Source organism: Lygodium microphyllum, chromosome 13, assembly GCF_053477565.2.
Source record: "Lygodium microphyllum isolate KBCC chromosome 13, Lygodium_microphyllum_v1.1.10, whole genome shotgun sequence".
NCBI lineage: Eukaryota > Viridiplantae > Streptophyta > Polypodiopsida > Schizaeales > Lygodiaceae > Lygodium > Lygodium microphyllum.
In genome coordinates this window covers 107,094,442-107,103,951 of record NC_141147.1, presented here as the reverse complement: position 1 = coordinate 107,103,951, position 9,510 = coordinate 107,094,442, and positions in this window count along the sequence as shown.

Here is a 9,510-nt window from a genome sequence, read left to right as displayed (position 1 = left end):
TGAGTATCAATAGATACTATGTTTTGAAGATATTGATATTTGGCTCAATGTTGCTAGGTAATCTTTGAACTTCCTTGGACACTTCCAGATTTGTAGTAGGCTTCAGAGATAATTTTAGAGTGATCAAGGTCACTATTGATGATGGCAATGAGAAAAGACAAGGTTGCTAAGAATTTTTTAAGTTTGTGGCTATGGCTTCCACTATTTGGGGTTTCAGATAGCCCTGATTTTTTTATTGCAGCAGGAGCTAGACGCAAGCATTTGGGCCAAGAATTGGATGGAGGATAGCCTATAGTATAGGCTTTGAATGCCCCATATGGGCAGGACGAATCGTAGCCTCCACACATCATGCAGACAATACGACCATCATAGGGCATAACAGAGACAGCAATGTTGAATTTTCATAATTCTGGACTCGACGGTGGACAATATCACACTTTGATGTGATAAGAAGCTGCGCTGGGAGTAGAGGAAGAGCTTCTCAAAAGATACCTCGATCTAAAATCATCTCTATTATGAGATCTAAGTGCTCCACTGAAGGTAGGTGCAGACTGGCTATGGTGGCCAAGAAGAGGTGTGTGAAAATAAAGTAGGAGATGAGCTCAACCACTTTTCCTGAGCTAGAGTTGAGCTATGAGAAGCTAGAGACGTAGGGGGAAGAGCTAAACTGAGCTCACTATGGCTCTAATACCCTGTTGACAAACATGGATCTTGAACATAGTTTAGTTATGGAGGCTTGAAATCGTAAGCAAGAGACATGAAAAAGACTGATGACTAGATACAAACTTTCACTCAAGTGAATTAGGTTCCAAGATAGATTAGCTTGGACTCATAAACACAATCTTGAGTGGATAGAGTTACACACTCTACGTACAAAGTACAATAGCATTGCTTTAAAAAATGAACCAAGTACATGCTTTTATAGCTTTCCATTTTCTCCACTATCCTCATTGTGCATATGGGATTCAGGACATTTCTTCTTGGAGCATACATCATTTGTTATATCTCAACACAACATTCATCAACCTTCTAAAAGATCAAGTCATAAGCACATTATCAATCTCTTTGTTAATATGGTATCTGGTCACATTGGGATCATAGGTCCATCTACAAACATGCTATCTCATTCTTTTCTCTCGCCATGTCAAGTTCCAATTGCAATATATAATCTATCTACATGAAAAGCCCATGTCTTATCAAGTGTATCATGAAGAAACTATGGTGATTAGCTCTTTATCAAGGTATCCATCAACCAAAGTCCAAAGATCTTCATCATCAACTTATATCCCTTGATTCATTGCAAGTAAAGATTGATATGTATATTGTTTCTAAGGCTCTTTGCTCTCATATCGTTTTTTATCCCTAAGTCTTGGTCGATGCTATCTTATTTTAGACTTTACATGTTGCTAACATTTCCCTAACATGTCATAGGGATAGAGTTTTCATATCTTTAAGCCTTGATTAAGTTGCTTGGCATATCCTAGGCTAGACTTTGCATGGTGCAAAAAGTTTTATTAACTTGTCTTATTATCATATAGAATCTTTTCCAGTAAGAAAAATCCTTGATCCTTGGCTTGAAATAAACTTTAATATTCTTCCTCAAGATTAAGATATAATTATAATTTAAAGCCTGATCGTAATCAAAAACATATTTTACATGAGGTTCATGCAATTTAGATGAATCTAGACCCCAAGGAGGGGGTGTATCTTACCCTTGCTTAAAAATCACCTTGCACAAAACTCATTACCTATTTTATTAGGTAACCCCAATAGAATAGATTCAAGGATGTAGATGCAATTATGGTCACAAAGACAACCTCAAAAAATGTTTAAGGGACATCTGCTAATGTTGCTACTAGAAGGAAACCTAGCCATATGGTGAAACACAATGCTTCAAATACCAATCCTAGGAGATCAAAACCCATTTGCAATAGCATAGATATAGGAGAGGGGTTAATATAGTCAAACTTGAAGTACTTCAAAGATGGAGAAATCCTCCAATTGAGAATATACACCATGTGTTGAATTACTAAAAAACATTGAGAGGGAAAAATGTTGGATAAGAGAGTGATAGAGAAAAAAGTGCATGACAACACAATGGGTAGAATGTCCATAGTGCATGAGTGAGTGCTTCCCTCATGCATGTATTTATGGATTTTTATTTCTTAGCTTTTGTGCTAAAAAATCATGAAAAATATCATTTTGGGCCTTTTACTTTTATTGCATGAACAACGTGCTTTTTTCTAATTATGTTCCTCTAGCATATCTAATACTTCTAACTTTACAAAATACTTATCTTGCCCTTAAATCTTGGTACAAAAGTTACAATAATAATAATTCATTCCGCACATGATTGCATAAATAGATACGTGCAATAGTAGTGTCCAAATTATAGTCTTCTTCACCAAAAAGTCTCCATATAAATAAATAAGTAAATAGATTAATAATTATAGAATTTTATATTTATCACTTTGTCCAATCATTTTCTCACTCAAAACACAATTTACTAGAAATCTAGGATTCTTGCAAAACCACTCATCTAATAGTTTTGATAAGAGTAAGGTAGTTTTCCTAAGCCAGGCACAATAGCATCATTGGGTCATTTTGATTTGAGGAGGAGAAGATGACGATTCCAAACCAACCTTTATCCTTTGTCTATCGATTAGTTGTTGGTTGCCATCAAATCCACGGTCGCAGATTACTGCACGATGATATTCAAACTGTCGTTTCGCTTTTCTCACACCAATAAACCTTTAAAAGCTTACTTTCTAAAGCTCTAGAAAGAAATAAGGGTGGTTACACACCAAGCGTTGATCCCTGCTCGCCCTCAAAACAATCTAACTCCATGTTTACACACTAAATGGCACCCAATTCATCAAAAAGTAAAGCATTGCCTAGTGATATTAAATAATTCTATGCATACTAGTTGGTGGGGGATTGTATTTTTGTTAGGTGCATAATACTTTTTAATTGAAAATGTCTTGTTGATTAGCACCTTGGGTGTAGATGGATATCACGATGAGCGAGATTGCTTGCTCAAAAGTGTTTGATGTCTGCAAAATGCACGACCTATGTTGTTGTGACACATGGTTGATGGACTTTTTTTTTTTCAATCTTGCCCAAGTCCATTAAGCTTATTATTTACTTCTTGGCTAGATGCTTATTTTAAGGGGGAAGTGGGAGTGCATTAATAAAATCCTTTCTCACAAGATTCATTCACATTACCCTCTTTTGCTACATAAAGATCCTTCACATGTGGGTGTTAGTGTGAAAGTCTTTGATCCATTTTTCAAGGCCAAGAGGTTTCTACTCAACCCATGTTTCCATGCACAAGGAAATTACAGCTTATATTCCAAACTCAAGGCCCTGTGCACACATATGAAATTTATTGTTGTGGGATTTCTAAAGTGTTCTTATGCATATGATTTATTTCACTATGTTGTGACCATTGAGCATGGGCAATATAAACATGGAAAATATGAAATCACCTCTTCTTGAAACTTCTTTACAACAACAAATCAATCTTCTTCAACATAATTTGAACGTAGTTATGAGAGGGCTTAAGGAGTGTGAACAACAGTAAAATTCTACATTGCAAGATAAATACAATTGCATTGCTTGAATTCTAAAAGGAGTTTTCGACACACAACAAACCTAGAAGGACTAGAAAATAAGTCGTGAGTCTTTTTAGTTTTTTGCATTTGATGAAAAATAGGATGTAAAATTTTGGTTTTATCATGGTTGAGCTAGTTCGATGATTGTTTTGATGAAGAATCCTTTTCCGAGAAGAATAAAATCAAAAGCACAACTAACTATTTGATATATAAAGTGTCATTTTGGTGGACTAGAAACCAATGCAAGGCATGTATGATTTTTGTGACTAAAGTAGAAAAGTCTGAAGCTTTTGCATTGTTACACACATATTAAAACATTTAAAGATTCGTATAATCATTGTTTTTCGAATGATCACCCATTTGAACTGCCACCATCTTAAGGAGAATTAGATCACAAAATTAAACTTTCCCTAATGTTTCTCCATTGCAAAAGCTCCATATAGACATAGTCCTTTGCATAAAAAAAGAAATCCAAAGACAAGTAATTGAATCGTTAAGTAAGGATCTAATTTGTCATAGTTCTTCTCCTTTTACTACACCTATCTTGTTGGTTGAAAAGAAAAATAAAATATATCGAATATGCATTGATTATAGAGCTCTAAACAAAGTGTTTGTTAAAAATTGATATCCTATTTCAAGAGATGATGATTTGCTTAATAAACTTAGGGGCAATATACTTTTCAAATCAAGATATCATCAAATTTGTATGGATTTAGTTGATATATTTAAGACCACATTTAGGAGACAATTTGATCACTATGAATTTATTATTTTGCCCTTTGGTCTTATTAATACACAAACTATGTTTTCATAGATAATGAATATACTTTTTTTTTGGAATATCAAGGTTTTGTAATTTTTTTCTTCGATGATATACTTGTTTTTAATAAAGCAGAAGAGGAACATAAGAAACATCTTAGAATTGTGTTTGATTTACTACATAAAAATCATATGTATGCAAATCTTGAGATAAGAGTTAATTCTTTTAAAATCAAATTGAATATTTGGGACACAGTTTTTACTAAAGGTATTATATTTGACCCTAAGAAAATTCAAACAACAAAAGATTGGCCTAATCCTAAGAGTGTATACAAAGTTTGATCTCTTGTAAGATTAGATGGGGTTCTACAAAACATTTATTTAAAAAATTGTATCAATTGCTTTGCCTTTGACTATGCTATTGTATTTTAAAAAAATTCATTAGGGACCTAATCAGAAAAATTATTTTGACACTTTAAAATATATTTTGCTCCATGCACTTATCCTTCAATTGCCAATTTTTCTCAACCTTTATTTCTTGTCATTACATTGAAGCTAGTAGTGTAGTTTAGATATAGGCATAGTTTTAATGTAGAATGATCCTCCTATTGCCTATGAGAGTTGGAAATTGAAACTTTCTAGAAAAAACTATAGTACTTATGACAAAGAATTACTGGTTGTAGTTCATGCTTTAAGTTTTTAGAAATATTACCTTATGGGATCCAAGGTTCTCATAAAAATTGATCAACGGGCCATAAAACACTTGTTGAACTAATCTTTAATTTCTAACTGACACACTATTTAATGGGCTTCTTTCATTCAAAATTTTCATCCAATAATTCCATATAAGCTAGATCATATAAAGGTAGTTGTCGATGCATTAAGTTGTAGGCTAATGGAGAATATTTGCATCACATAATTTACTTGGTTTTGATAAGATAGAAAATGTGTATTTAAATCATGTTTCCATTGTCGAAGTTCAAAATTTTGATGCCATGATTTCTACATATGCTTTAGGCCCTAATTCCTATGTATGCTTTACTATTGAATTTCAAACTTTTGATGCCATGATTCATACGTATGCTTCAAGTCCAAAAAAAATTTATTTAGCAAAGATTTTACAATACTAATGCTACTATTTTTTGTAATTACCATTATATGAATGGATTTTTATATTATCAAAGAAAGTTGTGTGTTACTATATCATTAGAAAATATTGCAATGAAAGAAATGCATGCACCTACTTATATGGGGCATAGAGATATTTAATCTACAAGAACTTTATGCAAATAATATTTTTATTGGCCTCCAATGAAGCTTGATATAGAAAAATTTGTGTTTGAATTCATTGTGTGTCAATGCATAAAATGTCATCATGAATAATTGTATGGATTGCTTATGCCTCTATCCATATCTAATGGCCCATGAGAACAAATTTCTATGAATTTTATTACTGGTCTTCCCATAACATCTGTACACCATGACATGATTTTGATAATTATGGATAGATTTAGTAAACATGCTTATTTTATTCATTGCAAAAATACCCTATTTGTGCCACAAGTTACTAAAGTTTTCATTAACACTATCTTTTCTCATCATCAAGGGTTTCCTAACATTATACTTTTTTATCCTAATGGCTGATTTTGTAATCATTTTTAGATAGCATTATTAAAAATTTGAGATTCTAAGATGGATTTCGCCTAAACTTTCCACCCTGAGATTAATGGTTAGATTAAAGCAAAAAGTAGTATCATTCTTAACATTCTTAGATCATATACAATTAATCAACCAAATAACTAGGATTATCCTCTAGTTTGCTTACAATAATGCCCCACATTCTGCTACTAGTAGAGCCCCCCTTGAAGTAGTCTATGGAAATAAATTACATATCCCTATGACCACAATTTCTACTAATATTCTAGTTATTGAGACAAGTTGGCTAGTGACTATAGAAAATGTTTAGAGGAAGTGACTGAAAAGATTAACTAATGTGTGTTTGAGAAGATTATTAGATAGAGTTATGCAAAAGTATTATTTTTTAGATGCTCATTTTTAATGCTTGAAAACTATACACTTCATATCATGGGAATATTATTAGAAATGTGTATGTTTTAGAGCATGGAAATATTGTATTTTGTAGGCACTCATAAAAGCACAAGGACTTTACATGTGCACATGCATAATAGATTTATTTTTAGAAGGGTTAAACTATTATTTTTGGATGTAAAGCTTTTTAGGATAGGGTGTGCTAGATTTATTTGTCTAAATGAAAGCTACACAAACAAAGGAAAAAAAAAGAATACAAAACTATGCCTTCAATGTATTTTGAGCACAAAAGCTTAATTTAGATTTATACATATAAGCATGGAGAAGCTACTCACCCATGCATGGAGGGAGATTGTACCCAATCGTATGTCGTGAAATTTTTATGGATTTTATCTTCTTTCTTGAAAAAAATTCAAGTTCTATTTTCTTTCAAAATTTCCCTCTCATGTGATGAAGGCTAACAATATTGGTGGTGCTAGTGGTTGTGGTATTGTGATGAGGAAGAGGAGAAGGAGATGTTGGTGGTGAAGGTGGTGGCGGTGCTAGGAGTGGTGTAATTGAAGGTTGGCATAAAGGGGGTGGTAGCAAGAAAAAGTGGAACAAGTGAACTATGTGGACTAAAACTTGGTGCTTTCCAAGAAAAGCTTGCCCCAAAATTACATATGCTCAAGTTTTCCCCTTTCCCGTTCTCTTTTCTCATTGATTTATTTGTCTTTCTTGCCGACCTTATGTTTCTCTTTGGAGACATGGATGTAAAATAATAATACAATAAAGTGAAATAAATTAGCCATTGAAACAACATAAATCTGTAAACGAGACAAGGTAGTGGTCAAACATGAGAGAGAGAGAGAGAGAGAAGATGTGTGTGAATATGTGTGTGAGTGTGCATGAGAGGGACCTTTTAATGTAGGGTATAAGAAGTTTAAGAAAATCTAAGGTAAAACTTGAGTAAGTAGCCTCTATTGGTTTAAATCCATGGTCCAATCTATGAAGATCTAATAAGCTTATATGTCTCCCATTTTTTTAAAGTGTGACAATGAAGTGATTTAGAAGCTTAGAGATTCAAGAGATCAAATGTTTGCAACTTAAGATTTTTTGAAAAAGGTAACTTACTATTTGTATATGAGAATTTATGAATGTCTTAACTCAAATATTATCTAGATATCAAACATATAGTATTTGTTAGCAGAGTATTAAATCGACCCATTAGCATGTACATTGTATCCTACTTTACCCTTTTGTTATAGATTATTAACCTATGCCACTCATTGTACTAGGTCAAGGTAGAGATATACACATTTGAAAAGTTTGAGAAAAGTTAGCATGCTAGAGTTTTGCCATGTCTTCTCACATCTCTTTAGATGTCTGAAAAACTAGAAGACAAAGAACAAGGTAGATGTTGCAAATATGGAATTATTCATTTTTACCCTAATTTCCCTAGAGGGAGAACTTTCATAAGTAAAGCCATAGTACCATGTACACCCTTGAATTTCTTTAGAGTTGAAATGACTATGTAAGGGCCAAGCCCTATTTCTTTGAAAACTAAAACTAGAGCTCATAGCAAGTGAGCAAGCACAAGGCTACCAGGGCCATCAATGGTGATTTGCTCATCATTGGGAAGAAGAAATCCAAGAAAATGATGAAAATAAAAGCTTATGAAAAGCTCATTCTAAACAGTTAATGCAAGATGATCGAGTTTGCTAAGACAACTATATCAAATGTGGGGAGTGTATCTAGACCAACCCCATGAATGCAAGATGACTGAGCTTGCTAAGACAACTATATCAAATGTGGGGAGTGTATCTAGACCAACCCCATTAACATCTAAAAAACTATCCAAAGAGTAAGTCAAGGAAGCACAAAACTTGTTAGTGGTAATAATAGAGATGGACAACAATGATTATGGGCTCTTAAGCATGAATACAACTACAGATCTAGTAGAGCCAAATCATTTGAAGATCCTAATACCATCCCTCTTGAGCGTGAAGAGCCTTACCACGCACTATCTATCACTACACTTGTAGGTGGCATACACTAAACCAATTTGAAGGGGTATATGCAAGTGTGATAATGAGATTGCTTCATTTAGTCTCACCATTCCAATGGGAGGATTACTTAAGGGAAAAGTCTTTAAGGAATGGATCTAAGGTAAGAAAGAAGAAGCATGCATTGTAAAGAGAAGTCTAGCCTAGCTTGTAGACACCAAATCCAACACCAAGGCAAACCCTAGATGCATTAGTATTCAATCAATTTTGGGAAGGAATTGAGGCACATAGTTTTTTTGGTTCTAGCCTCAAGAGATACTACGAGAAAAGAAATCATAGATTCACGTGCTAGAGTTAGCACAATCAACATATGAGTGCTAGATGTATGGGATTGAGTTCACCCATCAAAGATGTACACTTTGACTTGCCTCTAGTTGATGGATCAAAAGTTAAACCCACTAGAGTTCTAAAGGATCAACCATTGATAATCATATAAGTATAATTTACAATCACCCTTGTGGTAATGAATGACATTGATTAGGATCTTCTACTAGGAAGACCTTGGATGAGGAATGCAAGACTCATAGAAGATAGGGGTGATAGTCTAGTATTCATTGGTGATAGGATAGAGGTAGTGCACATAGAAATGTAAACTTGGAAAACCTCTTTTGTAAATCTAGATGCTATATCATAGATTGTGTTGGGACACAGAATAGGTTTCCACAATTAGCGAGCCAAATGCCTTCATTCCCTTTTGATAGGAAGAATGAGATTCTGTGCATATCATAGTACCTTGGACTACCATTTAAGGAAGAATATGAACGGACTAATGCTAAGTTGAGTGTTGAAGACTCAACACCATCGGCACTTGTACATTATGTCACTGTAGAATCAAGCTTGGAATCCAAAAGCAAGATTGAGAGTGTACCCTTGCTAATGTTAGAAAAAACATGGAAGACTTTGTAAGAGTTGTAAACATAATAGATATTGATACCAAAGATGAACCAACACTATTGCCACTTAGTTGGGGTGAGGTTGATTGCAAAGAAAGAGTGCACATTCAATGCTCTCATTCATGGATGTGCAAATCATAACACCCTTAC